The 7,062-nt window shown below is 31.6% G+C and overlaps 1 long non-coding RNA gene across 1 annotated transcript; it reads left to right on the forward strand.

Moving 5' to 3' along the window:
- Positions 1 to 392: 392 nt before the first annotated feature.
- On the forward strand, positions 393 to 5,154 carry LOC115695633 (uncharacterized). The gene is made up of 5 exons (XR_009687419.1): positions 393 to 863; positions 1,013 to 2,187; positions 4,299 to 4,433; positions 4,574 to 4,682; positions 4,773 to 5,154. It is a non-coding gene; the product is annotated as an uncharacterized LOC115695633 (long non-coding RNA).
- The last annotated feature ends 1,908 nt before the right edge of the window (positions 5,155 to 7,062 follow it).

The raw sequence follows: 7,062 nt of genomic DNA on the forward strand, positions 1-7,062 counted from the left end.
AAAAAAAACAATAAAAAAATAATATTAATGAATATTTTTTAAAAGTAATTATATTATAAAAAAAATTATATTTTTTTTATTCAAATATTAACTACTAACACTTTTTAATTTTTAATTAAAATTAAAAAAAAAAGAATTTTCACTAGAATTATTTTTCAAAAATATATAAATAAGTATTTTAAAAATATAAATTGGAAAAAAAAAATTAAAAAAACTTAAGTCTTTTTAAAAATATAAATTGAGAAAAAAAATTAAAAAAATTTAATACAATTAAATAAATAAATTTTATATAAAATAAAATATTAATAAAATTTTATTATTAAACACTATTTATTTTTTTTTAATTTTTTTTCAGTACCAATATAGGCAAAAACTCATTACATTAATTTGGGTAAAGAAACCCTAATTTCATCACTCGATCCAGCTAAGCTTCTTCAACCGCAGCTTTGTGCGAATCTGATCAGTCGCTCTCTCTCGTTTCCTCTCCTTCTCGCACTCTCTCTCGTTTCCTCTCCTGATCTCGCACTCTCTCTCAGGGATCACTCTCCAGTTCTATCGGCTCATCTCTGACCAAGCCCACAAGAGTCGACGACAACAGACGACTCGAAGAAGACGACTCCAACTCCCCCACTCGCAGACGATGATGGCGCAGCTTCTCCCCTACTTTTGGTTATTCTGCTTGATTGGGTTGGGAGATTTTTCTTTACTGTTCTATGGGTTTTCAATAGAACAACCCCAGGTCCGACACTTCTCGTTGATTCTCTACCACAATCAACTCTTTCTGCCTAAACAACAAAATCTCTCAGAATCGCCATCTACCTCTCTTGGGCCACCCCAATCCAGAATCAAACACAACCCAGATGGTAAATTTAATTGCTTTTTGAGGTTTTTTGGATCTCAGCTTCTGGGGTTTAGATGGTATGGAAGAACAAGAAATTTAATAATTCAATAAAATATTGTTTCTTTTTGAGAAATCAAACAACAATTAATGATTGTTTCCCGTATGTATTAGGTTTAAGAGATAAACAAATTTAAGCTTCTAAGGCAGAGCATACAAAAAAGAGGAATTGGTCGAGGAGTAGTGATGACGATAATGATACTGATAACGAGAAAAGCAAAGAAAAGAGGAAAAAAGGAAAGAAAGCTTCAGCTTCGGTCTCTGATCATAAAGTCGACGATGACGATCACTTTGATGAATATCTTGAAGGAATGTTTCCTTAAACAGCTAACATAATTAACTGGCAGCTACAACACCCTGATCAATCTCCCTCCTATAAACTTAAGTCGAAAATTATGCTCTTCTGGGCGACGGGTGCAAATGAATTGTCAAAAGTAGCTTTGCCATTTTCAAGCAGAAAGGTTTTGATGTGGAAAATTCTTTCCTTTATTGTTGCTTTGTAAGTAATTAATTTCTCATGGTAGTTGGCTTGAAACTTTGGTCTCTACACTCTAGAGGCTGATAGTATAATCAATAATTGGAAAATATTTGGTGGTTTTTGGGCATTAGAATAAATGCAAAAGGTCATCTTGATGTGTCATATGCTACCTATATTGTGAATATATATATATGTATGTATATATATATATATTATGGTATGTACATTAGCAAAAATCATAGACTTATTCAAACTAATAGTTGAAGTGATGTGATGATACATTTTATGATTATACCTTCTTTATTTAGTGATGTGTTAAATGTATTTCCATAATCATGAATGTACTGCAGAAATTGATTTTTACTTCAAAAAAAAAAAGAAGCTAGTGTAATTATACACTTGAAGAAACTTAATAATTGGGTGTGTCTTGTTATCTCTTAGAATTATACAATGCTGAATTATTTTAATATTGCTTTCTGATGAATGATTCTAATTCTCTCTTTTACGACAGATTAAAAGTGTCTGATGTTCCCTTATATTGATATAGTAAACAAATTTAATTACTATATCTTTTATAATTTATTTTTGTGATTTCAGTTATATTTCTGGTTTGAAATTATTCATAATATGCTTGGTTCAATATTTTACCATGTTTCTTTTTTTTCTTGATGGCAGTGATATATTTGGTGCTATATGGATTGTGATGTTTTCTTTCTTTCACTTGGATTGGTACTCTCAAAGAAAAAAGATTGGTAGTTTCTGTCAAAGGAGCAAAGGAAGCTATTTGCTTAATTGAGAATTTCTAAGAAAGGTATTTTATTCACTTTCATAATTTGATTAATATCTAAATCTTAATTTGTATATAAATTAATTTGTTGATGCTGTCTGTTTTTTATTTTTCTGCTTGGGATTTTCTGGGTTAGAATCGGTTTAGAAAGGGGTGCTGCTGGGTTTTATTTTCTGGGTTTGTAAGAGGGTTGTTCTTCGTGTTCTTCAAAGAAGAACAACGAAGAAGGAGGCTCTGTTTGGGGTATTTCGAATTGGGCAGCAAGGATTAATTTCTGGGTTGTTTTTGTTGATGTCTCTGTGTTCTTCAGAGAAGAACAAAGAAGGAGAACTGCTAGGGTTAATCTTTAGTGGCTGTGTTTATGTGTTTATAATACGACTTGTAGCTCTTTAATAAAAGGGCTGTCGTTTGAATTAAAGGCTGAGAGTAAAAAAAAAAACAGTATCCATTTATCAAAACATTTAAATAAACAAACAATATACCTTATTGTGATCAAGTCCTCCAATTGCCTCGAATTGGAAATTTTCCTTCAAAAATGGCCTCACACACCTATTATAAAGAAATTTATGTTATTCATCATAAATTTCAATCAGTATCCACACATATCATACATACATTACTATATCTAATCTAAACATATAAATATACATTATACCTTTTTGTCTTTCAGTCCTTGTTTTTCAAAGCTCTTCAATACAAAAATCTTTACTTTTCATAATAATATATAGATATAGATATTGAGGTTTCGGATGAGTTCTATTTTTTTTGGCAGAAATAAATTGACAGAAGGAGAATAGATCGACAGAACTATATATGGGGAGATATTTAGGTTTTATTTAGGGTTTTATTATTTTTAAATATAAATATTTTAAATATTTTAATGATATATAATCTCTTTTTTATTCTTATTTTTTTTTTCATCTGGCAATTTTATTGTTATTCAAATTCAAATTCATCCTAATATCTAGCTTTAAAATAGGTTAGTTAGTTAGAAAATTCATCCTAATCGGAATCAGGTGGCACGTACGTAATTACTGGGAAGGGCATGTGTGCTATGATGTGGTTTTGGGTTCTGTACAGAGCCAAGCGTGATGGTCCTGTAGTCTTTGTTATATTCTGTTCAATAAAATGAATTTGTTTGTAAAGGCCTATGTACTCCTTTGAGATCGTCTGCTTGTTATGCCTTTTCTGAAATACTCTTGGTTGGACTTGAATTCGCAATGAAATCATTGTGCTGTTTTTTTTCAAAAAAAAAAGAAAATAACGTATCAATTTGTTTAAGTATTCGAATCGTATTGTTTAAGTGAACTCGTCCATTTGCTGGTCCTCAATTTTGTTATCTCATTTGCTTATTGTTTGGTACCCTAATGTATCGCTTCTTGAAAAAAAAAAGAAAGAGTAAAGTTAATCCGTGAACCCTGCACCCAATTTTGTTCTATAGAGTGACAGAGGGGTTTGGTTTATTATTGTACTTTTTTAAAGGAATACATCTCTTTTCTTGTGAATGCTTGTAGAGAGGTACAAAAATTTTGGTCATTCAGTGGATTTTTCTTAAAAATTGTCAATTTTGCCAATGTGAACTTTATCAATTTTTTTTTTTTTTTGAAAAAGAAAAAAAAAGAAAAAAGTTCTTGTGGATTTTCCTTTACAGCCTCTTTTAAGAATGTGGTTGTTGTCCAAACTAACCTTGACAAAGGCACTAGAGCTTACAAGGTCACCAAAAGAAGCCTTTTATTATTTAGCAAGTAGGACTCTCCAACTATCCAATTTCAACATCAAAATTATCCCAAAAGACAAGGGGGAAATGACCCGGATTGTTGTGGTGTAATATACACAGGTAAAATGAGTTAGTCCAAAATCTCATCAGGACAAATCAAAGGATCCTTGCCCTTCACTAATTGCATAGACCAGTTTCTTGTACATGATTTCCTTGGTAGAGTAAGGAGGAAGCTTCAGATAATTAGCACATGTCATGACACTAGGTAAGTCATCATCTGCCAGTTTGTCACTGGTGCACCTAGGCTTCCACCAGGTGGTCTAGCAGTACTAAATCCAAAATTGGAACTTTATCAAATTTAAACCAAACTGCAAGTTTTTCTGCTGCAATTTTTCTAAAGGATTAAGCTCTTTTGCAGGGAAAATTATATCTGTTGCTTCTTGGAACGACAGCTCTCAGTCTGGTAACAACGCCACTGCTCTTCAAGTTGATTCCTGCCGTTGTTCATCTTGGGGTCTTATTGCGGTGGTTTTCTCCAGATAGCCCGAGTGAGGTAACAATCTTGTCTTGTATACATATACATATATTATGCATGCATGAAACTGCCTCCACAGCAAATTACAAATTCGAGTTATCTAATCATTGAGTAAAGTAAGAGTTTTGAGGTACTTAGGAAGTTGTTTGTCCTACCAGATTGGATATATATAAAGGGGATAATCTTTGGTCAGACAGTGCTAAGCGTATTGCTATCTTGGTCCACGGCTCTCATGATTCATGATATTAAACATAAAAATATGAAATGGTATGTGAGAACAACTAAGCCATTCAAAACAGCTAATTTTTGCTTCGATTGTATGCTGAGTTTGATGAACAAATGTGTTTTGCTCTGTAGGTCAAGGAACGGACTGCGAATGCCAACGATTTCGTCAACGGTGGATCTCATGTGATGGAATATGGGAGTAGAAGTATAAGAGCAGAGAAGCTCTATCTCTACCAAAAGGTTTTGATCCTGCCACTGTTAACTTCCCACCCAACAATAACAAACTACACATGGCTATGGAAGTTGTGAACCAAAGAGATGCAGCTATACTTCTAGATTTGCTCATGTGTGCACTTAAAAATGTGACTCAATATTTATGAATTGATGCATGTACAAATTTAATAACTTTAACCATTTGTTGTTTTTTTTTAAAAAATAGTTTGTTGTACGTACTTAAAGATTGTACTATAATATATATTTCATTATATAAAGAAAAAAGAAATTATTACCATTATTAATTATATCATTATTAATTATATAATTATTTTATATAATTTACTACCAAAAACTGGTAATAAATAGTTGGACATTATAATTTATTAGTTTTGCTACTAATTTTTGGTAGCAAAATAATTATGTTGAATATTAAAAGCTAATAATTTTGCTACTAAAATAAATATTATTTGCTACCAAAAAATTAGAAGCTAAAAAAATAGTATCAACTACCAAACATTTGGTAGCAAAATACTTTCAGCGACCGAGATACAACTACCAATTTGCTACCAAAAAATTTGGTAGCAAAAAAAGTATTAGCTACCAAATATAGATTATTTGCTACCAACTTTGTAGTAGCTAAAACTTATATTTCTTGTAGTGATTCTATCCCGAACTGATATAAATCCTCAATCTTAGAAATCTCCTACTTGCTTATGCTTGCTTTAAGCAAATCAGACTTAGAGTTAAATTAGTAGTGGTGGTCCAAGAAAGAAGAATTACTCATTATATTTGGTATAAATTTAAGTCTTTGACTTTAAATTTTAGATTCCAAATAGAGATTTTATATTTCTATTTCCAGAATACAATACAGTTACACTTTCACAAGTGTTTAATAACCATTTTCTATCAATGGATTTAAACTGTATGTTAGTATGGAATATGAGTTTAGTATTCTGTGACCAGGATTCACTTGGACTATTCTAAGAACTCTTTATTGTAACTAAACCCAAGTCATCAAAAGACACAACCACATTCTGATAAATCTATGGCATTTGTATCTTGTTCATAGTGGTTTTGACAAGATCATTCTCTGCAAAGAGTCAATATGCCTATATCCACTAAAAGTAAGTTCATCTCATTCGCAGATGGATGTACATTCAGGGGTGGATATGAGTTTTTCGTTATATTCTTAAAACGATCACTCTAGATTTTACCTTAAGCACAGAAATTTGAAATGTTTGAAAAGTTTCATGAATTTCTAGCAATGGTGGAAAACCCTTAAGGTAAGTGGTTAAAGATCTTGCGAACTGATAGGGGTGGAGAAATAGTTAGTAGATATGCAATTCAAAGATCATTAAGTTGATTTTTGAATTATATCCAAATTTACCTCCCCAGAAATTCAATTGCATATTGATGATTAGTTACTAGTAGTTGCCTAATTTCTTCTAGGGATATACCCTAGTGAAAGGAAAATTTCAGAATGATGGAAAGGTTGTTAGATTCATGGATGACCTAATCGTAATCTTAAGAAAGGCTAGAACTGTTAACTAAGGTTTGCATGTTTATTAGCTATTCTAAGTGATTAGGGGTGGACCATCCCATAGTCATTAGATAAGAAAGTGTTTGTTTAAACAAATACAACTTTTCTAAGAAAATGACTAAGTCTGAAAACAAAGTAGCAAATAGAGGAGATAATTTTCTTGATTCCAAAAGTGTTCTATCATCTTATTCTACATATGATGATCCCACTGCCTTTGTTGTCTTAACACAACCGAAGAGGTCAATACCATTTAGTTTTCTTAAACATAATTCACGGTACCTTGTCGTAGTGGGAGAGTTTCAAAGAACTCACCCTATTATGACTTGGAAGACACCAGTGATTCAAATCCATTGTGAGTTTAAACAAGTAATGGATTGTCAAAATAAGAAACTAAGATGAAAAGCCAAGAGAACTATGGTTAAAACCATTCATGTGGAATAACCAAAAGTTTTCTATTACAAGGACAAGAAAGGAAATTTTCGTTTCTAGGTCTATTCAATGGACTTAACAAAACTTCCTGTTCCTGGTATTAAAGGTTTGAATTTATCTAAACCTATGGCTTATGGTATACCTGGTAATTTACTTACTCTAGTGCAAGCAACTTACTTTAGTAAGATGCTGAAGCATTTTCTTTTTTAATGGCAATCTATAGAAGCTTCTCGACTT

This window comes from Cannabis sativa, chromosome 4, assembly GCF_029168945.1.
Source record: "Cannabis sativa cultivar Pink pepper isolate KNU-18-1 chromosome 4, ASM2916894v1, whole genome shotgun sequence".
Classification (NCBI taxonomy): Eukaryota; Viridiplantae; Streptophyta; class Magnoliopsida; order Rosales; family Cannabaceae; genus Cannabis; species Cannabis sativa.